Here is a 26,861-nt window from a genome sequence, read left to right as displayed (position 1 = left end):
ATCCCTCAGACCAGATGCACGATATCTCTGATTCAGCCCCACACGTGCTCTATTGGCAAAATTCCCAATTGGTCCCTGGTCCTGCAGATGTACTGGGTGTGGCCATGGGACATATCGGTAATCGCAACCGCGCGACCAGTGTGGTTGATTTATTATTGGTACACAGTTCGGTTTGCTCTCTTGATTCGACCCACCACATCCCACAACGCACTCCAGATCCCTGAGACTCAGCGTGTGCCATCATCCGTAGCTCTATGCCTCACTGACCATTGCCTCTGCTACCTCAAATTTGGCAGCTTGGATCTTGGTCTCAGAATTAACTGTGGGGATATTTTGCGCTGGTTTCTTTGAGTTCTCTCAGCCAAGCATCTGCTGTGCACTCTTGTAAATCTCAGCACATCACCTTCAAACCCATGTCTCCTGTCCGCTTGAGAGTGTGCGTCCAAGTTAAACAGAGTTTCACCCTTGTTGCTCCATCACCAGGGGTCCGAACCTGCACTGGTTTCCATTCCCTGCTTTGCATTCTCCTGCTTCCAGGTGTCCTGAGGCCTCATCCTGTCTTTGGGAGTAACAGACCTCTCTTCGGCCAGTGTCCTATGCTAAGGGCTGGGTGAGTGGATGTTTCCATTGCTCTGTACATGGGAGCGAGTGAGTGCAGGTTGCACTTCTTCTCTGCCAACTGGGCATCGATGAATCAACACTATCCAGATACATTTCACAGAAATGTGATATTTGCTTAGCTCTTTGTTTCTATACAGCCGTGGTGGGAGGGATTGTCCGAAGACAACTATTTTGACATTGTGTTGATATCCCATTTGCAGTCTTTAAGAAGTTTAACAGAACTCATTTACATGTTTTGGGAGTTATACGAAAATGGAGTTATTTTTTGAAACACACTAAATCGACCTAGAAGCCAGACTTGTCAAATTTGGTAACATTGTGTCAGCTCTACGGAAAAGCTAGACAGATAGAATGCAAACTAGCAGTCCAAACTGTTCAAGGGGTCATGTCAGCTCTTTAAGGTTGAAGCCTCCGAAACCAACAGGAACCATGAAATAACTTTTGGAAACATGGAATAACCCCCAACCTTGGATACACTTGTGCATGTGGTGCCCTTTATCCCAATGACACCTACTGGCCAATGTTGGCATTTCAAGGGGTAACATCCCTCTCTAGGAAAATACAAGAGGAAACAAACCAAATATATACATTTAGGTTTGAATCCAAAAGCACCTAGAGGCATTCTAGCTAGGAGAATCCTGCTGCAGTTATGCTAGTCTATTGAGAACCAGGTGTTTTTCTATCAGTGTTGAGAACGCTTAATCATCCGATCCTGTAGTTTAAAGCCATTTAACGCAACCAAGTCTGCACCCCCATGATATAGTGCCCCCGGGGGCTTGACTCAAGTGAAAGACGATCCACATAAGCTGTGTCTTTAATGTCATTGGCGACTTTTACAGTTCAGTTCACTTTCTGACTTGTACTATTTACCTTCACTGTCTTGAAAAACTGAAGCCTAATACAGATTCATGTTCAGTCAAAGATTCCCCTCACTTACCACACTCCCTTCACCCCAGGGAAGACATAAACACAACATTTGCTGAATCTAGCGGAAGGACATCGTTTCTAGGTGTGAGCTAAGTATTCAAGTTTACCTATTTCAGCCGAGACTATTTGACCTTTAAGGTGTTCACTGTTGTTCACAGAGAGTGAAGCTGGAGGAACTCTGATTCTAGGAGGGGCTTGCTCTTCTCGTAATGGCTTCATTGCAGCTCAGGTACTGATCCTTCCAAATGGATGCCTGAGTGGAGGGGAGGGAAGGGCAAGTGCTCACTAGCTAGGCCCAAACCTGGGAAAAGGCTTACCTGGGCTGATTGAATTTTGGTCTGAATGGCTTGGGAATGCCCCTTGGGACGTGTGGATTCTCACGACCTCTTCCAAGAACAGGAGCGTTTTGATCATCTCTGCCATTTCTTCTCCTTCAGACGTCAGGGACCTTGGACCCGTTATTGGAGAAGAGAATTGAGGAACTTCCTCAAGTCCACGTTGGCACTCCGTAGGTTTCTGCCTGTATCAGTGAGTTTCAATATGTCTCATGAATGTCTTTTGAGCCTGGTATCCTCTACAGCTGTCTCCACGCCAGTATTCTCCATTGTAGCAGAACATGTCTCATCCATGTGTTCGCATCGCTCCTCAATCCGTGCAGCCAGCTTATCGGCCAGCTTCTCTTCGTGTCTCCCCTAAAGTCGACTTCACCAGGACTGGGCAAGTCTGAAAGTACCTCGGAGCCTGACCAGTAAGCTGATGACAGGCAGATCTTCCACTGTCTGCCCTTTCAGGTTCTGGAAACTGACCTGTGACCTCAGGTCTTTGGGCAGCAGCAGTATCTCGAACTTACACAGCTTCCCGGACCAAACACCTAAGCCAAGCTCCACAGAGGGCGGCAGCCCCTCCATCACACTGATCCACCCACAGAACTCTGCCCGGTTACCTAGGATCCAACAGCCACAACAAGCCTCGCGGTAAACACCAACATTCCACCTGGAATCCAACCGCTAACTGCCATCCCCAATGGCTGCTGCATCTTGTCAGTGTTGGGGGAGGGGCTGCATCCGACGAGAGGTTCCTAAGGTAAATGTGATTCTACCCACTAGCGTCCCATGGGCCTTTCTTCTTCCCTCTTTCCTTTTGTTCAGAGCTCTATGCACCGTACCAATGGAGGGAAGTGTGTCCCTTTTCAGTTGATGGTTTCACACGTCTTTAAACTTTCTAACAGTTCACAGTACACAGGGACCCACTAAAGGAGACTTATGTTCCTATAATATCCGTACACCCGGAATACATATGCGTCGCCTGATTTCTGCTGAAACACCCACACTCTCAGGACATGGATCCATTGGATTCATGGGGGCTGAAATTCCAAGAAATGAAACCAACCCCAATGTGCACTTTGCTGTCGGTCTCTTTTGCACTTAGTACACTTTGGCAGAGCTACTTGCCTTTGTTATAGGCTTCTTACATTTCTTCTCTACTTAGCCTAGAATATGGCATTCCTTCATCCTGTTGGAAGACATACAAGTCTACATCACGGACTAGGAAACCATTTGATTCCAAATCGGCATTAGTGTTAAGTCACGATATGCTCTTATGAATCAAAATTTACGAATATGAATGCACGCTTCTGATTTCCGAATACAAGTGTGCTGAGTACATGCAAGCCACGATACTGGGTCGATGCGTTCTGAATGACCCTTGACCTCACCTTGAGTATTTTCTTTTGAATAATCATGGTTCCCTTTGTATATGTCAGCCAACCATACCATTTTGGTGCTTGTTTGTTGGTTTGATTCTTTGTTGGTCTTCTTCTCGCTTGTTTTGCAAACACGTCAGGCCATGCATCTCTCCTTTCGCTTCAAACAGAGTCAAATAAGCTGATTCACTTAAGAGAGTGCTTCCAATCACCTATGATTTCCTGCTTCCCTCTCCCATCTTTAGGGTTTTGATGTCCTCCTTAAGTTCTTCTTCTTTCTTCTCTGCCACACATGCTCTTCTTGCATTTCCAATAATGGTTTCTTCTTTCCATTCCATCTTGCTGCTTTTCTATTCAGGGGAGTTTTCTCAACCTTTCTTTTAGAAAAACTTTTGAACTGCTGAATTCTTTTAAGATTTGCCGGTCTGTAGAATTCTCTAGCTCTGCCGTTATTTGAAATGGTGTTCATGTGGCATAGGCTACCCTAGGTGGCAGCATTTGGCCATTCAGGATATGGTCTGTGTCCTGGCACTCCTCCCTGTCCTGCAATATTGCTGCCGAGATATCAGCTGAAACCCCTCTGGAGGTTTCCTTGTGACTATGTTGTCTCCTCCAGGTGCATTTTAAATCACTCGGATATTCGTGAGCTTTGTTGATTTGAATCATACAGCTGCTGGTAGGTCTATTGGGATTCCACCTCCTTCGGATGCTGTGTAATTCCTGAATTCGCATAGATGATTCTTTCTTGGCTTTCAGCAAGTTTCAGTCTGATTTTTCTACAGATAAATTTTCAGACACTTTTTGTTTCTTTATCTCTTGCTTTTCCATCTGGGACTCATGATTTCTATTCTTTCATGCCCTGTCTTAACCCAGGGTTCAACTGCAATGTTTTCATTTGTTTGCACTTGCTTTCCTATGTCTGCTTCTGACCGAGGTTTTTCTCTTCCCCTGTCTTCAACAGTCATTCACGCGTCCCTCTGCATTATCTAGTCTGCTAAGGACTGAATTTTAGCCCTGATATTATCACAACCATTGAGTTTCCTGATATTTTTGGCTCGTGTTGAGACTTTCTCTTCCCCTTTTCTGGTATTCTGCCTTTTGTGATTCTGAGACACTGGTGTTCTTCAGTGTTTTCCTGACCTTCATTTTCAACACTTGTTCTGGATAGCGTTTTGCAGACTAGTTGTTTGAAAGCTTATCTTTTGCGCCTTCAATATCTTTGGAACTGAAAATGGTACTTCCTGTTTCTTTTACTGTTCTTCTTCATCTCTACTGGTCAGGTAATATCAGGTATCTAATGTAGACTTCTAGGGCTTTGTTAATTGAAAATTTTAGACTCTTGTCTCTACGCAATTCCATGGGATTTCTGTGAGGACAATTTCTCCTAGACATTGATGCCATAACCTGTACCTGTGTGTGTTGTTTGGTATATCTCCAATTGCTGGTGTTGCATTAGTTGTGATGAACAACCCATACTGCTTCGATTAGCATAACTTCATTTTGATTATACTTATCTCACACTTCTGAAAGTGCACAGGACACTTCCTCTTGTGGAAATGAAGCTTCTAAAAGTTCTCAGCTCTGCATTCTTCTCTATGTCATTTTGGAGTGTTTCCAAAACAGCAAACTGAGAGTGCTCTTCTGCTTTTTATTGCCACGGGAATGTCCCAATGAAATCAGTTCTTTCCAGAGCTTCTCTGTCTACAGAAACACCAGTGGAAGCATATCTATGGATGTCACATATCAGGGCCTGCTGGAATGATCCCGCAGACCTTCCTTGTTGTCCTAGGTGCCGTACCGTGCCGGTGCCATCCAAAATGTAGCATCCGCCTTTGGGAGATAGTGCTGAAGGGAATGCTTCCTCTTCTCACGCTGTGGACTTGGACCACTCTCCCTTGTCCTCTCATCCTTGTGGCACGGGTGCACGAAGGCAACCACAGAGTTGTTGCGCATCCTGTGACTCAAACCAAACCATAATCCCAGCCCAGGTTATGAATGTAGCATATCCTAAGGCTTTTCATTCTGATTTCAAATTCAAGGCCCCCTGGATCCCTCAGACCAGATGCACGATATCTCTGATTCAGCCCCACACGTGCTCTATTGGCAAAATTCCCAATTGGTCCCTGGTCCTGCAGATGTACTGGGTGTGGCCATGGGACATATCGGTAATCGCAACCGCGCGACCAGTGTGGTTGATTTATTATTGGTACACAGTTCGGTTTGCTCTCTTGATTCGACCCACCACATCCCACAACGCACTCCAGATCCCTGAGACTCAGCGTGTGCCATCATCCGTAGCTCTATGCCTCACTGACCATTGCCTCTGCTACCTCAAATTTGGCAGCTTGGATCTTGGTCTCAGAATTAACTGTGGGGATATTTTGCGCTGGTTTCTTTGAGTTCTCTCAGCCAAGCATCTGCTGTGCACTCTTGTAAATCTCAGCACATCACCTTCAAACCCATGTCTCCTGTCCGCTTGAGAGTGTGCGTCCAAGTTAAACAGAGTTTCACCCTTGTTGCTCCATCACCAGGGGTCCGAACCTGCACTGGTTTCCATTCCCTGCTTTGCATTCTCCTGCTTCCAGGTGTCCTGAGGCCTCATCCTGTCTTTGGGAGTAACAGACCTCTCTTCGGCCAGTGTCCTATGCTAAGGGCTGGGTGAGTGGATGTTTCCATTGCTCTGTACATGGGAGCGAGTGAGTGCAGGTTGCACTTCTTCTCTGCCAACTGGGCATCGATGAATCAACACTATCCAGATACATTTCACAGAAATGTGATATTTGCTTAGCTCTTTGTTTCTATACAGCCGTGGTGGGAGGGATTGTCCGAAGACAACTATTTTGACATTGTGTTGATATCCCATTTGCAGTCTTTAAGAAGTTTAACAGAACTCATTTACATGTTTTGGGAGTTATACGAAAATGGAGTTATTTTTTGAAACACACTAAATCGACCTAGAAGCCAGACTTGTCAAATTTGGTAACATTGTGTCAGCTCTACGGAAAAGCTAGACAGATAGAATGCAAACTAGCAGTCCAAACTGTTCAAGGGGTCATGTCAGCTCTTTAAGGTTGAAGCCTCCGAAACCAACAGGAACCATGAAATAACTTTTGGAAACATGGAATAACCCCCAACCTTGGATACACTTGTGCATGTGGTGCCCTTTATCCCAATGACACCTACTGGCCAATGTTGGCATTTCAAGGGGTAACATCCCTCTCTAGGAAAATACAAGAGGAAACAAACCAAATATATACATTTAGGTTTGAATCCAAAAGCACCTAGAGGCATTCTAGCTAGGAGAATCCTGCTGCAGTTATGCTAGTCTATTGAGAACCAGGTGTTTTTCTATCAGTGTTGAGAACGCTTAATCATCCGATCCTGTAGTTTAAAGCCATTTAACGCAACCAAGTCTGCACCCCCATGATATAGTGCCCCCGGGGGCTTGACTCAAGTGAAAGACGATCCACATAAGCTGTGTCTTTAATGTCATTGGCGACTTTTACAGTTCAGTTCACTTTCTGACTTGTACTATTTACCTTCACTGTCTTGAAAAACTGAAGCCTAATACAGATTCATGTTCAGTCAAAGATTCCCCTCACTTACCACACTCCCTTCACCCCAGGGAAGACATAAACACAACATTTGCTGAATCTAGCGGAAGGACATCGTTTCTAGGTGTGAGCTAAGTATTCAAGTTTACCTATTTCAGCCGAGACTATTTGACCTTTAAGGTGTTCACTGTTGTTCACAGAGAGTGAAGCTGGAGGAACTCTGATTCTAGGAGGGGCTTGCTCTTCTCGTAATGGCTTCATTGCAGCTCAGGTACTGATCCTTCCAAATGGATGCCTGAGTGGAGGGGAGGGAAGGGCAAGTGCTCACTAGCTAGGCCCAAACCTGGGAAAAGGCTTACCTGGGCTGATTGAATTTTGGTCTGAATGGCTTGGGAATGCCCCTTGGGACGTGTGGATTCTCACGACCTCTTCCAAGAACAGGAGCGTTTTGATCATCTCTGCCATTTCTTCTCCTTCAGACGTCAGGGACCTTGGACCCGTTATTGGAGAAGAGAATTGAGGAACTTCCTCAAGTCCACGTTGGCACTCCGTAGGTTTCTGCCTGTATCAGTGAGTTTCAATATGTCTCATGAATGTCTTTTGAGCCTGGTATCCTCTACAGCTGTCTCCACGCCAGTATTCTCCATTGTAGCAGAACATGTCTCATCCATGTGTTCGCATCGCTCCTCAATCCGTGCAGCCAGCTTATCGGCCAGCTTCTCTTCGTGTCTCCCCTAAAGTCGACTTCACCAGGACTGGGCAAGTCTGAAAGTACCTCGGAGCCTGACCAGTAAGCTGATGACAGGCAGATCTTCCACTGTCTGCCCTTTCAGGTTCTGGAAACTGACCTGTGACCTCAGGTCTTTGGGCAGCAGCAGTATCTCGAACTTACACAGCTTCCCGGACCAAACACCTAAGCCAAGCTCCACAGAGGGCGGCAGCCCCTCCATCACACTGATCCACCCACAGAACTCTGCCCGGTTACCTAGGATCCAACAGCCACAACAAGCCTCGCGGTAAACACCAACATTCCACCTGGAATCCAACCGCTAACTGCCATCCCCAATGGCTGCTGCATCTTGTCAGTGTTGGGGGAGGGGCTGCATCCGACGAGAGGTTCCTAAGGTAAATGTGATTCTACCCACTAGCGTCCCATGGGCCTTTCTTCTTCCCTCTTTCCTTTTGTTCAGAGCTCTATGCACCGTACCAATGGAGGGAAGTGTGTCCCTTTTCAGTTGATGGTTTCACACGTCTTTAAACTTTCTAACAGTTCACAGTACACAGGGACCCACTAAAGGAGACTTATGTTCCTATAATATCCGTACACCCGGAATACATATGCGTCGCCTGATTTCTGCTGAAACACCCACACTCTCAGGACATGGATCCATTGGATTCATGGGGGCTGAAATTCCAAGAAATGAAACCAACCCCAATGTGCACTTTGCTGTCGGTCTCTTTTGCACTTAGTACACTTTGGCAGAGCTACTTGCCTTTGTTATAGGCTTCTTACATTTCTTCTCTACTTAGCCTAGAATATGGCATTCCTTCATCCTGTTGGAAGACATACAAGTCTACATCACGGACTAGGAAACCATTTGATTCCAAATCGGCATTAGTGTTAAGTCACGATATGCTCTTATGAATCAAAATTTACGAATATGAATGCACGCTTCTGATTTCCGAATACAAGTGTGCTGAGTACATGCAAGCCACGATACTGGGTCGATGCGTTCTGAATGACCCTTGACCTCACCTTGAGTATTTTCTTTTGAATAATCATGGTTCCCTTTGTATATGTCAGCCAACCATACCATTTTGGTGCTTGTTTGTTGGTTTGATTCTTTGTTGGTCTTCTTCTCGCTTGTTTTGCAAACACGTCAGGCCATGCATCTCTCCTTTCGCTTCAAACAGAGTCAAATAAGCTGATTCACTTAAGAGAGTGCTTCCAATCACCTATGATTTCCTGCTTCCCTCTCCCATCTTTAGGGTTTTGATGTCCTCCTTAAGTTCTTCTTCTTTCTTCTCTGCCACACATGCTCTTCTTGCATTTCCAATAATGGTTTCTTCTTTCCATTCCATCTTGCTGCTTTTCTATTCAGGGGAGTTTTCTCAACCTTTCTTTTAGAAAAACTTTTGAACTGCTGAATTCTTTTAAGATTTGCCGGTCTGTAGAATTCTCTAGCTCTGCCGTTATTTGAAATGGTGTTCATGTGGCATAGGCTACCCTAGGTGGCAGCATTTGGCCATTCAGGATATGGTCTGTGTCCTGGCACTCCTCCCTGTCCTGCAATATTGCTGCCGAGATATCAGCTGAAACCCCTCTGGAGGTTTCCTTGTGACTATGTTGTCTCCTCCAGGTGCATTTTAAATCACTCGGATATTCGTGAGCTTTGTTGATTTGAATCATACAGCTGCTGGTAGGTCTATTGGGATTCCACCTCCTTCGGATGCTGTGTAATTCCTGAATTCGCATAGATGATTCTTTCTTGGCTTTCAGCAAGTTTCAGTCTGATTTTTCTACAGATAAATTTTCAGACACTTTTTGTTTCTTTATCTCTTGCTTTTCCATCTGGGACTCATGATTTCTATTCTTTCATGCCCTGTCTTAACCCAGGGTTCAACTGCAATGTTTTCATTTGTTTGCACTTGCTTTCCTATGTCTGCTTCTGACCGAGGTTTTTCTCTTCCCCTGTCTTCAACAGTCATTCACGCGTCCCTCTGCATTATCTAGTCTGCTAAGGACTGAATTTTAGCCCTGATATTATCACAACCATTGAGTTTCCTGATATTTTTGGCTCGTGTTGAGACTTTCTCTTCCCCTTTTCTGGTATTCTGCCTTTTGTGATTCTGAGACACTGGTGTTCTTCAGTGTTTTCCTGACCTTCATTTTCAACACTTGTTCTGGATAGCGTTTTGCAGACTAGTTGTTTGAAAGCTTATCTTTTGCGCCTTCAATATCTTTGGAACTGAAAATGGTACTTCCTGTTTCTTTTACTGTTCTTCTTCATCTCTACTGGTCAGGTAATATCAGGTATCTAATGTAGACTTCTAGGGCTTTGTTAATTGAAAATTTTAGACTCTTGTCTCTACGCAATTCCATGGGATTTCTGTGAGGACAATTTCTCCTAGACATTGATGCCATAACCTGTACCTGTGTGTGTTGTTTGGTATATCTCCAATTGCTGGTGTTGCATTAGTTGTGATGAACAACCCATACTGCTTCGATTAGCATAACTTCATTTTGATTATACTTATCTCACACTTCTGAAAGTGCACAGGACACTTCCTCTTGTGGAAATGAAGCTTCTAAAAGTTCTCAGCTCTGCATTCTTCTCTATGTCATTTTGGAGTGTTTCCAAAACAGCAAACTGAGAGTGCTCTTCTGCTTTTTATTGCCACGGGAATGTCCCAATGAAATCAGTTCTTTCCAGAGCTTCTCTGTCTACAGAAACACCAGTGGAAGCATATCTATGGATGTCACATATCAGGGCCTGCTGGAATGATCCCGCAGACCTTCCTTGTTGTCCTAGGTGCCGTACCGTGCCGGTGCCATCCAAAATGTAGCATCCGCCTTTGGGAGATAGTGCTGAAGGGAATGCTTCCTCTTCTCACGCTGTGGACTTGGACCACTCTCCCTTGTCCTCTCATCCTTGTGGCACGGGTGCACGAAGGCAACCACAGAGTTGTTGCGCATCCTGTGACTCAAACCAAACCATAATCCCAGCCCAGGTTATGAATGTAGCATATCCTAAGGCTTTTCATTCTGATTTCAAATTCAAGGCCCCCTGGATCCCTCAGACCAGATGCACGATATCTCTGATTCAGCCCCACACGTGCTCTATTGGCAAAATTCCCAATTGGTCCCTGGTCCTGCAGATGTACTGGGTGTGGCCATGGGACATATCGGTAATCGCAACCGCGCGACCAGTGTGGTTGATTTATTATTGGTACACAGTTCGGTTTGCTCTCTTGATTCGACCCACCACATCCCACAACGCACTCCAGATCCCTGAGACTCAGCGTGTGCCATCATCCGTAGCTCTATGCCTCACTGACCATTGCCTCTGCTACCTCAAATTTGGCAGCTTGGATCTTGGTCTCAGAATTAACTGTGGGGATATTTTGCGCTGGTTTCTTTGAGTTCTCTCAGCCAAGCATCTGCTGTGCACTCTTGTAAATCTCAGCACATCACCTTCAAACCCATGTCTCCTGTCCGCTTGAGAGTGTGCGTCCAAGTTAAACAGAGTTTCACCCTTGTTGCTCCATCACCAGGGGTCCGAACCTGCACTGGTTTCCATTCCCTGCTTTGCATTCTCCTGCTTCCAGGTGTCCTGAGGCCTCATCCTGTCTTTGGGAGTAACAGACCTCTCTTCGGCCAGTGTCCTATGCTAAGGGCTGGGTGAGTGGATGTTTCCATTGCTCTGTACATGGGAGCGAGTGAGTGCAGGTTGCACTTCTTCTCTGCCAACTGGGCATCGATGAATCAACACTATCCAGATACATTTCACAGAAATGTGATATTTGCTTAGCTCTTTGTTTCTATACAGCCGTGGTGGGAGGGATTGTCCGAAGACAACTATTTTGACATTGTGTTGATATCCCATTTGCAGTCTTTAAGAAGTTTAACAGAACTCATTTACATGTTTTGGGAGTTATACGAAAATGGAGTTATTTTTTGAAACACACTAAATCGACCTAGAAGCCAGACTTGTCAAATTTGGTAACATTGTGTCAGCTCTACGGAAAAGCTAGACAGATAGAATGCAAACTAGCAGTCCAAACTGTTCAAGGGGTCATGTCAGCTCTTTAAGGTTGAAGCCTCCGAAACCAACAGGAACCATGAAATAACTTTTGGAAACATGGAATAACCCCCAACCTTGGATACACTTGTGCATGTGGTGCCCTTTATCCCAATGACACCTACTGGCCAATGTTGGCATTTCAAGGGGTAACATCCCTCTCTAGGAAAATACAAGAGGAAACAAACCAAATATATACATTTAGGTTTGAATCCAAAAGCACCTAGAGGCATTCTAGCTAGGAGAATCCTGCTGCAGTTATGCTAGTCTATTGAGAACCAGGTGTTTTTCTATCAGTGTTGAGAACGCTTAATCATCCGATCCTGTAGTTTAAAGCCATTTAACGCAACCAAGTCTGCACCCCCATGATATAGTGCCCCCGGGGGCTTGACTCAAGTGAAAGACGATCCACATAAGCTGTGTCTTTAATGTCATTGGCGACTTTTACAGTTCAGTTCACTTTCTGACTTGTACTATTTACCTTCACTGTCTTGAAAAACTGAAGCCTAATACAGATTCATGTTCAGTCAAAGATTCCCCTCACTTACCACACTCCCTTCACCCCAGGGAAGACATAAACACAACATTTGCTGAATCTAGCGGAAGGACATCGTTTCTAGGTGTGAGCTAAGTATTCAAGTTTACCTATTTCAGCCGAGACTATTTGACCTTTAAGGTGTTCACTGTTGTTCACAGAGAGTGAAGCTGGAGGAACTCTGATTCTAGGAGGGGCTTGCTCTTCTCGTAATGGCTTCATTGCAGCTCAGGTACTGATCCTTCCAAATGGATGCCTGAGTGGAGGGGAGGGAAGGGCAAGTGCTCACTAGCTAGGCCCAAACCTGGGAAAAGGCTTACCTGGGCTGGTTGAATTTTGGTCTGAATGGCTTGGGAATGCCCCTTGGGACGTGTGGATTCTCACGACCTCTTCCAAGAACAGGAGCGTTTTGATCATCTCTGCCATTTCTTCTCCTTCAGACGTCAGGGACCTTGGACCCGTTATTGGAGAAGAGAATTGAGGAACTTCCTCAAGTCCACGTTGGCACTCCGTAGGTTTCTGCCTGTATCAGTGAGTTTCAATATGTCTCATGAATGTCTTTTGAGCCTGGTATCCTCTACAGCTGTCTCCACGCCAGTATTCTCCATTGTAGCAGAACATGTCTCATCCATGTGTTCGCATCTCTCCTCAATCCGTGCAGCCAGCTTATCGGCCAGCTTCTCTTCGTGTCTCCCCTAAAGTCGACTTCACCAGGACTGGGCAAGTCTGAAAGTACCTCGGAGCCTGACCAGTAAGCTGATGACAGGCAGATCTTCCACTGTCTGCCCTTTCAGGTTCTGGAAACTGACCTGTGACCTCAGGTCTTTGGGCAGCAGCAGTATCTCGAACTTACACAGCTTCCCGGACCAAACACCTAAGCCAAGCTCCACAGAGGGCGGCAGCCCCTCCATCACACTGATCCACCCACAGAACTCTGCCCGGTTACCTAGGATCCAACAGCCACAACAAGCCTCGCGGTAAACACCAACATTCCACCTGGAATCCAACCGCTAACTGCCATCCCCAATGGCTGCTGCATCTTGTCAGTGTTGGGGGAGGGGCTGCATCCGACGAGAGGTTCCTAAGGTAAATGTGATTCTACCCACTAGCGTCCCATGGGCCTTTCTTCTTCCCTCTTTCCTTTTGTTCAGAGCTCTATGCACCGTACCAATGGAGGGAAGTGTGTCCCTTTTCAGTTGATGGTTTCACACGTCTTTAAACTTTCTAACAGTTCACAGTACACAGGGACCCACTAAAGGAGACTTATGTTCCTATAATATCCGTACACCCGGAATACATATGCGTCGCCTGATTTCTGCTGAAACACCCACACTCTCAGGACATGGATCCATTGGATTCATGGGGGCTGAAATTCCAAGAAATGAAACCAACCCCAATGTGCACTTTGCTGTCGGTCTCTTTTGCACTTAGTACACTTTGGCAGAGCTACTTGCCTTTGTTATAGGCTTCTTACATTTCTTCTCTACGTAGCCTAGAATATGGCATTCCTTCATCCTGTTGGAAGACATACAAGTCTACATCACGGACTAGGAAACCATTTGATTCCAAATCGGCATTAGTGTTAGGTCACGATATGCTCTTATGAATCAAAATTTACGAATATGAATGCACGCTTCTGATTTCCGAATACAAGTGTGCTGAGTACATGCAAGCCACGATACTGGGTCGATGCGTTCTGAATGACCCTTGACCTCACCTTGAGTATTTTCTTTTGAATAATCGTGGTTCCCTTTGTATATGTCAGCCAACCATACCATTTTGGTGCTTGTTTGTTGGTTTGATTCTTTGTTGGTCTTCTTCTCGCTTGTTTTGCAAACACGTCAGGCCATGCATCTCTCCTTTCGCTTCAAACAGAGTCAAATAAGCTGATTCACTTAAGAGAGTGCTTCCAATCACCTATGATTTCCTGCTTCCCTCTCCCATCTTTAGGGTTTTGATGTCCTCCTTAAGTTCTTCTTCTTTCTTCTCTGCCACACATGCTCTTCTTGCATTTCCAATAATGGTTTCTTCTTTCCATTCCATCTTGCTGCTTTTCTATTCAGGGGAGTTTTCTCAACCTTTCTTTTAGAAAAACTTTTGAACTGCTGAATTCTTTTAAGATTTGCCGGTCTGTAGAATTCTCTAGCTCTGCCGTTATTTGAAATGGTGTTCATGTGGCATAGGCTACCCTAGGTGGCAGCATTTGGCCATTCAGGATATGGTCTGTGTCCTGGCACTCCTCCCTGTCCTGCAATATTGCTGCCGAGATATCAGCTGAAACCCCTCTGGAGGTTTCCTTGTGACTATGTTGTCTCCTCCAGGTGCATTTTAAATCACTCGGATATTCGTGAGCTTTGTTGATTTGAATCATACAGCTGCTGGTAGGTCTATTGGGATTCCACCTCCTTCGGATGCTGTGTAATTCCTGAATTCGCATAGATGATTCTTTCTTGGCTTTCAGCAAGTTTCAGTCTGATTTTTCTACAGATAAATTTTCAGACACTTTTTGTTTCTTTATCTCTTGCTTTTCCATCTGGGACTCATGATTTCTATTCTTTCATGCCCTGTCTTAACCCAGGGTTCAACTGCAATGTTTTCATTTGTTTGCACTTGCTTTCCTATGTCTGCTTCTGACCGAGGTTTTTCTCTTCCCCTGTCTTCAACAGTCATTCACGCGTCCCTCTGCATTATCTAGTCTGCTAAGGACTGAATTTTAGCCCTGATATTATCACAACCATTGAGTTTCCTGATATTTTTGGCTCGTGTTGAGACTTTCTCTTCCCCTTTTCTGGTATTCTGCCTTTTGTGATTCTGAGACACTGGTGTTCTTCAGTGTTTTCCTGACCTTCATTTTCAACACTTGTTCTGGATAGCGTTTTGCAGACTAGTTGTTTGAAAGCTTATCTTTTGCGCCTTCAATATCTTTGGAACTGAAAATGGTACTTCCTTTTTCTTTTACTGTTCTTCTTCATCTCTACTGGTCAGGTAATATCAGGTATCTAATGTAGACTTCTAGGGCTTTGTTAATTGAAAATTTTAGACTCTTGTCTCTACGCAATTCCATGGGATTTCTGTGAGGACAATTTCTCCTAGACATTGATGCCATAACCTGTACCTGTGTGTGTTGTTTGGTATATCTCCAATTGCTGGTGTTGCATTAGTTGTGATGAACAACCCATACTACTTCGATTAGCATAACTTCATTTTGATTATACTTATCTCACACTTCTGAAAGTGCACAGGACACTTCCTCTTGTGGAAATGAAGCTTCTAAAAGTTCTCAGCTCTGCATTCTTCTCTATGTCATTTTGGAGTGTTTCCAAAACAGCAAACTGAGAGTGCTCTTCTGCTTTTTATTGCCACGGGAATGTCCCAATGAAATCAGTTCTTTCCAGAGCTTCTCTGTCTACAGAAACACCAGTGGAAGCATATCTATGGATGTCACATATCAGGGCCTGCTGGAATGATCCCGCAGACCTTCCTTGTTGTCCTAGGTGCCGTACCGTGCCGGTGCCATCCAAAATGTAGCATCCGCCTTTGGGAGATAGTGCTGAAGGGAATGCTTCCTCTTCTCACGCTGTGGACTTGGACCACTCTCCCTTGTCCTCTCATCCTTGTGGCACGGGTGCACGAAGGCAACCACAGAGTTGTTGCGCATCCTGTGACTCAAACCAAACCATAATCCCAGCCCAGGTTATGAATGTAGCATATCCTAAGGCTTTTCATTCTGATTTCAAATTCAAGGCCCCCTGGATCCCTCAGACCAGATGCACGATATCTCTGATTCAGCCCCACACGTGCTCTATTGGCAAAATTCCCAATTGGTCCCTGGTCCTGCAGATGTACTGGGTGTGGCCATGGGACATATCGGTAATCGCAACCGCGCGACCAGTGTGGTTGATTTATTATTGGTACACAGTTCGGTTTGCTCTCTTGATTCGACCCACCACATCCCACAACGCACTCCAGATCCCTGAGACTCAGCGTGTGCCATCATCCGTAGCTCTATGCCTCACTGACCATTGCCTCTGCTACCTCAAATTTGGCAGCTTGGATCTTGGTCTCAGAATTAACTGTGGGGATATTTTGCGCTGGTTTCTTTGAGTTCTCTCAGCCAAGCATCTGCTGTGCACTCTTGTAAATCTCAGCACATCACCTTCAAACCCATGTCTCCTGTCCGCTTGAGAGTGTGCGTCCAAGTTAAACAGAGTTTCACCCTTGTTGCTCCATCACCAGGGGTCCGAACCTGCACTGGTTTCCATTCCCTGCTTTGCATTCTCCTGCTTCCAGGTGTCCTGAGGCCTCATCCTGTCTTTGGGAGTAACAGACCTCTCTTCGGCCAGTGTCCTATGCTAAGGGCTGGGTGAGTGGATGTTTCCATTGCTCTGTACATGGGAGCGAGTGAGTGCAGGTTGCACTTCTTCTCTGCCAACTGGGCATCGATGAATCAACACTATCCAGATACATTTCACAGAAATGTGATATTTGCTTAGCTCTTTGTTTCTATACAGCCGTGGTGGGAGGGATTGTCCGAAGACAACTATTTTGACATTGTGTTGATATCCCATTTGCAGTCTTTAAGAAGTTTAACAGAACTCATTTACATGTTTTGGGAGTTATACGAAAATGGAGTTATTTTTTGAAACACACTAAATCGACCTAGAAGCCAGACTTGTCAATTTTGGTAACATTGTGTCAGCTCTACGGAAAAGCTAGACAGATAGAATGCAAACTAGCAGTCCAAACTGTTCAAGGGGTCATGTCAGCTCTTTAAGGTTGAAGCCTCCGAAACCAACAGGAACCATGAAATAACTTTTGGAAACATGGAATAACCCCCAACCTTGGATACACTTGTGCATGTGGTGCCCTTTATCCCAATGACACCTACTGGCCAATGTTGGCATTTCAAGGGGTAACATCCCTCTCTAGGAAAATACAAGAGGAAACAAACCAAATATATACATTTAGGTTTGAATCCAAAAGCACCTAGAGGCATTCTAGCTAGGAGAATCCTGCTGCAGTTATGCTAGTCTATTGAGAACCAGGTGTTTTTCTATCAGTGTTGAGAACGCTTAATCATCCGATCCTGTAGTTTAAAGCCATTTAACGCAACCAAGTCTGCACCCCCATGATATAGTGCCCCCGGGGGCTTGACTCAAGTGAAAGACGATCCACATAAGCTGTGTCTTTAATGTCATTGGCGACTTTTACAGTTCAGTTCACTTTCTGACTTGTACTATTTACCTTCACTGTCTTGAAAAACTGAAGCCTAATACAGATTCATGTTCAGTCAAAGATTCCCCTCACTTACCACACTCCCTTCACCCCAGGGAAGACATAAACACAACATTTGCTGAATCTAGCGGAAGGACATCGTTTCTAGGTGTGAGCTAAGTATTCAAGTTTACCTATTTCAGCCGAGACTATTTGACCTTTAAGGTGTTCACTGTTGTTCACAGAGAGTGAAGCTGGAGGAACTCTGATTCTAGGAGGGGCTTGCTCTTCTCGTAATGGCTTCATTGCAGCTCAGGTACTGATCCTTCCAAATGGATGCCTGAGTGGAGGGGAGGGAAGGGCAAGTGCTCACTAGCTAGGCCCAAACCTGGGAAAAGGCTTACCTGGGCTGGTTGAATTTTGGTCTGAATGGCTTGGGAATGCCCCTTGGGACGTGTGGATTCTCACGACCTCTTCCAAGAACAGGAGCGTTTTGATCATCTCTGCCATTTCTTCTCCTTCAGACGTCAGGGACCTTGGACCCGTTATTGGAGAAGAGAATTGAGGAACTTCCTCAAGTCCACGTTGGCACTCCGTAGGTTTCTGCCTGTATCAGTGAGTTTCAATATGTCTCATGAATGTCTTTTGAGCCTGGTATCCTCTACAGCTGTCTCCACGCCAGTATTCTCCATTGTAGCAGAACATGTCTCATCCATGTGTTCGCATCTCTCCTCAATCCGTGCAGCCAGCTTATCGGCCAGCTTCTCTTCGTGTCTCCCCTAAAGTCGACTTCACCAGGACTGGGCAAGTCTGAAAGTACCTCGGAGCCTGACCAGTAAGCTGATGACAGGCAGATCTTCCACTGTCTGCCCTTTCAGGTTCTGGAAACTGACCTGTGACCTCAGGTCTTTGGGCAGCAGCAGTATCTCGAACTTACACAGCTTCCCGGACCAAACACCTAAGCCAAGCTCCACAGAGGGCGGCAGCCCCTCCATCACACTGATCCACCCACAGAACTCTGCCCGGTTACCTAGGATCCAACAGCCACAACAAGCCTCGCGGTAAACACCAACATTCCACCTGGAATCCAACCGCTAACTGCCATCCCCAATGGCTGCTGCATCTTGTCAGTGTTGGGGGAGGGGCTGCATCCGACGAGAGGTTCCTAAGGTAAATGTGATTCTACCCACTAGCGTCCCATGGGCCTTTCTTCTTCCCTCTTTCCTTTTGTTCAGAGCTCTATGCACCGTACCAATGGAGGGAAGTGTGTCCCTTTTCAGTTGATGGTTTCACACGTCTTTAAACTTTCTAACAGTTCACAGTACACAGGGACCCACTAAAGGAGACTTATGTTCCTATAATATCCGTACACCCGGAATACATATGCGTCGCCTGATTTCTGCTGAAACACCCACACTCTCAGGACATGGATCCATTGGATTCATGGGGGCTGAAATTCCAAGAAATGAAACCAACCCCAATGTGCACTTTGCTGTCGGTCTCTTTTGCACTTAGTACACTTTGGCAGAGCTACTTGCCTTTGTTATAGGCTTCTTACATTTCTTCTCTACGTAGCCTAGAATATGGCATTCCTTCATCCTGTTGGAAGACATACAAGTCTACATCACGGACTAGGAAACCATTTGATTCCAAATCGGCATTAGTGTTAGGTCACGATATGCTCTTATGAATCAAAATTTACGAATATGAATGCACGCTTCTGATTTCCGAATACAAGTGTGCTGAGTACATGCAAGCCACGATACTGGGTCGATGCGTTCTGAATGACCCTTGACCTCACCTTGAGTATTTTCTTTTGAATAATCATGGTTCCCTTTGTATATGTCAGCCAACCATACCATTTTGGTGCTTGTTTGTTGGTTTGATTCTTGTTGGTCTTCTTCTCGCTTGTTTTGCAAACACGTCAGGCCATGCATCTCTCCTTTCGCTTCAAACAGAGTCAAATAAGCTGATTCACTTAAGAGAGTGCTTCCAATCACCTATGATTTCCTGCTTCCCTCTCCCATCTTTAGGGTTTTGATGTCCTCCTTAAGTTCTTCTTCTTTCTTCTCTGCCACACATGCTCTTCTTGCATTTCCAATAATGGTTTCTTCTTTCCATTCCATCTTGCTGCTTTTCTATTCAGGGGAGTTTTCTCAACCTTTCTTTTAGAAAAACTTTTGAACTGCTGAATTCTTTTAAGATTTGCCGGTCTGTAGAATTCTCTAGCTCTGCCGTTATTTGAAATGGTGTTCATGTGGCATAGGCTACCCTAGGTGGCAGCATTTGGCCATTCAGGATATGGTCTGTGTCCTGGCACTCCTCCCTGTCCTGCAATATTGCTGCCGAGATATCAGCTGAAACCCCTCTGGAGGTTTCCTTGTGACTATGTTGTCTCCTCCAGGTGCATTTTAAATCACTCGGATATTCGTGAGCTTTGTTGATTTGAATCATACAGCTGCTGGTAGGTCTATTGGGATTCCACCTCCTTCGGATGCTGTGTAATTCCTGAATTCGCATAGATGATTCTTTCTTGGCTTTCAGCAAGTTTCAGTCTGATTTTTCTACAGATAAATTTTCAGACACTTTTTGTTTCTTTATCTCTTGCTTTTCCATCTGGGACTCATGATTTCTATTCTTTCATGCCCTGTCTTAACCCAGGGTTCAACTGCAATGTTTTCATTTGTTTGCACTTGCTTTCCTATGTCTGCTTCTGACCGAGGTTTTTCTCTTCCCCTGTCTTCAACAGTCATTCACGCGTCCCTCTGCATTATCTAGTCTGCTAAGGACTGAATTTTAGCCCTGATATTATCACAACCATTGAGTTTCCTGATATTTTTGGCTCGTGTTGAGACTTTCTCTTCCCCTTTTCTGGTATTCTGCCTTTTGTGATTCTGAGACACTGGTGTTCTTCAGTGTTTTCCTGACCTTCATTTTCAACACTTGTTCTGGATAGCGTTTTGCAGACTAGTTGTTTGAAAGCTTATCTTTTGCGCCTTCAATATCTTTGGAACTGAAAATGGTACTTCCTGTTTCTTTTACTGTTCTTCTTCATCTCTACTGGTCAGGTAATATCAGGTATCTAATGTAGACTTCTAGGGCTTTGTTAATTGAAAATTTTAGACTCTTGTCTCTACGCAATTCCATGGGATTTCTGTGAGGACAATTTCTCCTAGACATTGATGCCATAACCTGTACCTGTGTGTGTTGTTTGGTATATCTCCAATTGCTGGTGTTGCATTAGTTGTGATGAACAACCCATACTGCTTCGATTAGCATAACTTCATTTTGATTATACTTATCTCACACTTCTGAAAGTGCACAGGACACTTCCTCTTGTGGAAATGAAGCTTCTAAAAGTTCTCAGCTCTGCATTCTTCTCTATGTCATTTTGGAGTGTTTCCAAAACAGCAAACTGAGAGTGCTCTTCTGCTTTTTATTGCCACGGGAATGTCCCAATGAAATCAGTTCTTTCCAGAGCTTCTCTGTCTACAGAAACACCAGTGGAAGCATATCTATGGATGTCACATATCAGGGCCTGCTGGAATGATCCCGCAGACCTTCCTTGTTGTCCTAGGTGCCGTACCGTGCCGGTGCCATCCAAAATGTAGCATCCGCCTTTGGGAGATAGTGCTGAAGGGAATGCTTCCTCTTCTCACGCTGTGGACTTGGACCACTCTCCCTTGTCCTCTCATCCTTGTGGCACGGGTGCACGAAGGCAACCACAGAGTTGTTGCGCATCCTGTGACTCAAACCAAACCATAATCCCAGCCCAGGTTATGAATGTAGCATATCCTAAGGCTTTTCATTCTGATTTCAAATTCAAGGCCCCCTGGATCCCTCAGACCAGATGCACGATATCTCTGATTCAGCCCCACACGTGCTCTATTGGCAAAATTCCCAATTGGTCCCTGGTCCTGCAGATGTACTGGGTGTGGCCATGGGACATATCGGTAATCGCAACCGCGCGACCAGTGTGGTTGATTTATTATTGGTACACAGTTCGGTTTGCTCTCTTGATTCGACCCACCACATCCCACAACGCACTCCAGATCCCTGAGACTCAGCGTGTGCCATCATCCGTAGCTCTATGCCTCACTGACCATTGCCTCTGCTACCTCAAATTTGGCAGCTTGGATCTTGGTCTCAGAATTAACTGTGGGGATATTTTGCGCTGGTTTCTTTGAGTTCTCTCAGCCAAGCATCTGCTGTGCACTCTTGTAAATCTCAGCACATCACCTTCAAACCCATGTCTCCTGTCCGCTTGAGAGTGTGCGTCCAAGTTAAACAGAGTTTCACCCTTGTTGCTCCATCACCAGGGGTCCGAACCTGCACTGGTTTCCATTCCCTGCTTTGCATTCTCCTGCTTCCAGGTGTCCTGAGGCCTCATCCTGTCTTTGGGAGTAACAGACCTCTCTTCGGCCAGTGTCCTATGCTAAGGGCTGGGTGAGTGGATGTTTCCATTGCTCTGTACATGGGAGCGAGTGAGTGCAGGTTGCACTTCTTCTCTGCCAACTGGGCATCGATGAATCAACACTATCCAGATACATTTCACAGAAATGTGATATTTGCTTAGCTCTTTGTTTCTATACAGCCGTGGTGGGAGGGATTGTCCGAAGACAACTATTTTGACATTGTGTTGATATCCCATTTGCAGTCTTTAAGAAGTTTAACAGAACTCATTTACATGTTTTGGGAGTTATACGAAAATGGAGTTATTTTTTGAAACACACTAAATCGACCTAGAAGCCAGACTTGTCAAATTTGGTAACATTGTGTCAGCTCTACGGAAAAGCTAGACAGATAGAATGCAAACTAGCAGTCCAAACTGTTCAAGGGGTCATGTCAGCTCTTTAAGGTTGAAGCCTCCGAAACCAACAGGAACCATGAAATAACTTTTGGAAACATGGAATAACCCCCAACCTTGGATACACTTGTGCATGTGGTGCCCTTTATCCCAATGACACCTACTGGCCAATGTTGGCATTTCAAGGGGTAACATCCCTCTCTAGGAAAATACAAGAGGAAACAAACCAAATATATACATTTAGGTTTGAATCCAAAAGCACCTAGAGGCATTCTAGCTAGGAGAATCCTGCTGCAGTTATGCTAGTCTATTGAGAACCAGGTGTTTTTCTATCAGTGTTGAGAACGCTTAATCATCCGATCCTGTAGTTTAAAGCCATTTAACGCAACCAAGTCTGCACCCCCATGATATAGTGCCCCCGGGGGCTTGACTCAAGTGAAAGACGATCCACATAAGCTGTGTCTTTAATGTCATTGGCGACTTTTACAGTTCAGTTCACTTTCTGACTTGTACTATTTACCTTCACTGTCTTGAAAAACTGAAGCCTAATACAGATTCATGTTCAGTCAAAGAATCCCCTCACTTACCACACTCCCTTCACCCCAGGGAAGACATAAACACAACATTTGCTGAATCTAGCGGAAGGACATCGTTTCTAGGTGTGAGCTAAGTATTCAAGTTTACCTATTTCAGCCGAGACTATTTGACCTTTAAGGTGTTCACTGTTGTTCACAGAGAGTGAAGCTGGAGGAACTCTGATTCTAGGAGGGGCTTGCTCTTCTCGTAATGGCTTCATTGCAGCTCAGGTACTGATCCTTCCAAATGGATGCCTGAGTGGAGGGGAGGGAAGGGCAAGTGCTCACTAGCTAGGCCCAAACCTGGGAAAAGGCTTACCTGGGCTGGTTGAATTTTGGTCTGAATGGCTTGGGAATGCCCCTTGGGACGTGTGGATTCTCACGACCTCTTCCAAGAACAGGAGCGTTTTGATCATCTCTGCCATTTCTTCTCCTTCAGACGTCAGGGACCTTGGACCCGTTATTGGAGAAGAGAATTGAGGAACTTCCTCAAGTCCACGTTGGCACTCCGTAGGTTTCTGCCTGTATCAGTGAGTTTCAATATGTCTCATGAATGTCTTTTGAGCCTGGTATCCTCTACAGCTGTCTCCACGCCAGTATTCTCCATTGTAGCAGAACATGTCTCATCCATGTGTTCGCATCTCTCCTCAATCCGTGCAGCCAGCTTATCGGCCAGCTTCTCTTCGTGTCTCCCCTAAAGTCGACTTCACCAGGACTGGGCAAGTCTGAAAGTACCTCGGAGCCTGACCAGTAAGCTGATGACAGGCAGATCTTCCACTGTCTGCCCTTTCAGGTTCTGGAAACTGACCTGTGACCTCAGGTCTTTGGGCAGCAGCAGTATCTCGAACTTACACAGCTTCCCGGACCAAACACCTAAGCCAAGCTCCACAGAGGGCGGCAGCCCCTCCATCACACTGATCCACCCACAGAACTCTGCCCGGTTACCTAGGATCCAACAGCCACAACAAGCCTCGCGGTAAACACCAACATTCCACCTGGAATCCAACCGCTAACTGCCATCCCCAATGGCTGCTGCATCTTGTCAGTGTTGGGGGAGGGGCTGCATCCGACGAGAGGTTCCTAAGGTAAATGTGATTCTACCCACTAGCGTCCCATGGGCCTTTCTTCTTCCCTCTTTCCTTTTGTTCAGAGCTCTATGCACCGTACCAATGGAGGGAAGTGTGTCCCTTTTCAGTTGATGGTTTCACACGTCTTTAAACTTTCTAACAGTTCACAGTACACAGGGACCCACTAAAGGAGACTTATGTTCCTATAATATCCGTACACCCGGAATACATATGCGTCGCCTGATTTCTGCTGAAACACCCACACTCTCAGGACATGGATCCATTGGATTCATGGGGGCTGAAATTCCAAGAAATGAAACCAACCCCAATGTGCACTTTGCTGTCGGTCTCTTTTGCACTTAGTACACTTTGGCAGAGCTACTTGCCTTTGTTATAGGCTTCTTACATTTCTTCTCTACGTAGCCTAGAATATGGCATTCCTTCATCCTGTTGGAAGACATACAAGTCTACATCACGGACTAGGAAACCATTTGATTCCAAATCGGCATTAGTGTTAGGTCACGATATGCTCTTATGAATCAAAATTTACGAATATGAATGCACGCTTCTGATTTCCGAATACAAGTGTGCTGAGTACATGCAAGCCACGATACTGGGTCGATGCGTTCTGAATGACCCTTGACCTCACCTTGAGTATTTTCTTTTGAATAATCGTGGTTCCCTTTGTATATGTCAGCCAACCATACCATTTTGGTGCTTGTTTGTTGGTTTGATTCTTGTTGGTCTTCTTCTCGCTTGTTTTGCAAACACGTCAGGCCATGCATCTCTCCTTTCGCTTCAAACAGAGTCAAATAAGCTGATTCACTTAAGAGAGTGCTTCCAATCACCTATGATTTCCTGCTTCCCTCTCCCATCTTTAGGGTTTTGATGTCCTCCTTAAGTTCTTCTTCTTTCTTCTCTGCCACACATGCTCTTCTTGCATTTCCAATAATGGTTTCTTCTTTCCATTCCATCTTGCTGCTTTTCTATTCAGGGGAGTTTTCTCAACCTTTCTTTTAGAAAAACTTTTGAACTGCTGAATTCTTTTAAGATTTGCCGGTCTGTAGAATTCTCTAGCTCTGCCGTTATTTGAAATGGTGTTCATGTGGCATAGGCTACCCTAGGTGGCAGCATTTGGCCATTCAGGATATGGTCTGTGTCCTGGCACTCCTCCCTGTCCTGCAATATTGCTGCCGAGATATCAGCTGAAACCCCTCTGGAGGTTTCCTTGTGACTATGTTGTCTCCTCCAGGTGCATTTTAAATCACTCGGATATTCGTGAGCTTTGTTGATTTGAATCATACAGCTGCTGGTAGGTCTATTGGGATTCCACCTCCTTCGGATGCTGTGTAATTCCTGAATTCGCATAGATGATTCTTTCTTGGCTTTCAGCAAGTTTCAGTCTGATTTTTCTACAGATAAATTTTCAGACACTTTTTGTTTCTTTATCTCTTGCTTTTCCATCTGGGACTCATGATTTCTATTCTTTCATGCCCTGTCTTAACCCAGGGTTCAACTGCAATGTTTTCATTTGTTTGCACTTGCTTTCCTATGTCTGCTTCTGACCGAGGTTTTTCTCTTCCCCTGTCTTCAACAGTCATTCACGCGTCCCTCTGCATTATCTAGTCTGCTAAGGACTGAATTTTAGCCCTGATATTATCACAACCATTGAGTTTCCTGATATTTTTGGCTCGTGTTGAGACTTTCTCTTCCCCTTTTCTGGTATTCTGCCTTTTGTGATTCTGAGACACTGGTGTTCTTCAGTGTTTTCCTGACCTTCATTTTCAACACTTGTTCTGGATAGCGTTTTGCAGACTAGTTGTTTGAAAGCTTATCTTTTGCGCCTTCAATATCTTTGGAACTGAAAATGGTACTTCCTGTTTCTTTTACTGTTCTTCTTCATCTCTACTGGTCAGGTAATATCAGGTATCTAATGTAGACTTCTAGGGCTTTGTTAATTGAAAATTTTAGACTCTTGTCTCTACGCAATTCCATGGGATTTCTGTGAGGACAATTTCTCCTAGACATTGATGCCATAACCTGTACCTGTGTGTGTTGTTTGGTATATCTCCAATTGCTGGTGTTGCATTAGTTGTGATGAACAACCCATACTGCTTCGATTAGCATAACTTCATTTTGATTATACTTATCTCACACTTCTGAAAGTGCACAGGACACTTCCTCTTGTGGAAATGAAGCTTCTAAAAGTTCTCAGCTCTGCATTCTTCTCTATGTCATTTTGGAGTGTTTCCAAAACAGCAAACTGAGAGTGCTCTTCTGCTTTTTATTGCCACGGGAATGTCCCAATGAAATCAGTTCTTTCCAGAGCTTCTCTGTCTACAGAAACACCAGTGGAAGCATATCTATGGATGTCACATATCAGGGCCTGCTGGAATGATCCCGCAGACCTTCCTTGTTGTCCTAGGTGCCGTACCGTGCCGGTGCCATCCAAAATGTAGCATCCGCCTTTGGGAGATAGTGCTGAAGGGAATGCTTCCTCTTCTCACGCTGTGGACTTGGACCACTCTCCCTTGTCCTCTCATCCTTGTGGCACGGGTGCACGAAGGCAACCACAGAGTTGTTGCGCATCCTGTGACTCAAACCAAACCATAATCCCAGCCCAGGTTATGAATGTAGCATATCCTAAGGCTTTTCATTCTGATTTCAAATTCAAGGCCCCCTGGATCCCTCAGACCAGATGCACGATATCTCTGATTCAGCCCCACACGTGCTCTATTGGCAAAATTCCCAATTGGTCCCTGGTCCTGCAGATGTACTGGGTGTGGCCATGGGACATATCGGTAATCGCAACCGCGCGACCAGTGTGGTTGATTTATTATTGGTACACAGTTCGGTTTGCTCTCTTGATTCGACCCACCACATCCCACAACGCACTCCAGATCCCTGAGACTCAGCGTGTGCCATCATCCGTAGCTCTATGCCTCACTGACCATTGCCTCTGCTACCTCAAATTTGGCAGCTTGGATCTTGGTCTCAGAATTAACTGTGGGGATATTTTGCGCTGGTTTCTTTGAGTTCTCTCAGCCAAGCATCTGC

General features: G+C 45.2%; 5 long non-coding RNA genes across 7 annotated transcripts; all 5 read left to right on the top strand.

Annotated features, from left to right (window-relative positions):
- Positions 1-1,659: 1,659 nt before the first annotated feature.
- LOC140694069 (uncharacterized) lies at positions 1,660-2,409 on the top strand. Its single transcript, XR_012069821.1, has 3 exons — positions 1,660-1,777; positions 1,986-2,076; positions 2,207-2,409. It is a non-coding gene; the product is annotated as an uncharacterized lncRNA (long non-coding RNA).
- Positions 2,410-6,957: 4,548 nt separating this feature from the next.
- Positions 6,958-7,707, top strand: LOC140694070 (uncharacterized). Its single transcript, XR_012069822.1, has 3 exons — positions 6,958-7,075; positions 7,284-7,374; positions 7,505-7,707. It is a non-coding gene; the product is annotated as an uncharacterized lncRNA (long non-coding RNA).
- A 40-nt stretch (positions 7,708-7,747) lies between these two features.
- LOC140694065 (uncharacterized) lies at positions 7,748-13,079 on the top strand. 2 transcript variants are annotated; one of them, XR_012069817.1, is made up of 4 exons: positions 7,748-7,929; positions 12,303-12,373; positions 12,582-12,672; positions 12,803-13,079. It is a non-coding gene; the product is annotated as an uncharacterized lncRNA (long non-coding RNA). The 2 variants fall into 2 exon arrangements; XR_012069816.1 differs by lacking the exon at positions 7,748-7,929 and having other exon boundaries at positions 12,256-12,373.
- A 4,474-nt stretch (positions 13,080-17,553) lies between these two features.
- LOC140694075 (uncharacterized) lies at positions 17,554-18,303 on the top strand. Its single transcript, XR_012069829.1, has 3 exons — positions 17,554-17,671; positions 17,880-17,970; positions 18,101-18,303. It is a non-coding gene; the product is annotated as an uncharacterized lncRNA (long non-coding RNA).
- A 49-nt stretch (positions 18,304-18,352) lies between these two features.
- On the top strand, positions 18,353-23,674 carry LOC140694064 (uncharacterized). 2 transcript variants are annotated; one of them, XR_012069815.1, is made up of 4 exons: positions 18,353-18,525; positions 22,898-22,968; positions 23,177-23,267; positions 23,398-23,674. It is a non-coding gene; the product is annotated as an uncharacterized lncRNA (long non-coding RNA). The 2 variants fall into 2 exon arrangements; XR_012069814.1 differs by lacking the exon at positions 18,353-18,525 and having other exon boundaries at positions 22,851-22,968.
- Positions 23,675-26,861: the final 3,187 nt, after the last annotated feature.

This window comes from Vicugna pacos, unplaced genomic scaffold, assembly GCF_048564905.1.
Source record: "Vicugna pacos unplaced genomic scaffold, VicPac4 scaffold_20, whole genome shotgun sequence".
Taxonomy (NCBI): Eukaryota; Metazoa; Chordata; class Mammalia; order Artiodactyla; family Camelidae; genus Vicugna; species Vicugna pacos.
Note: the sequence above shows the minus strand (reverse complement) of the source record. Positions and strands in the feature narration are given on the sequence as shown.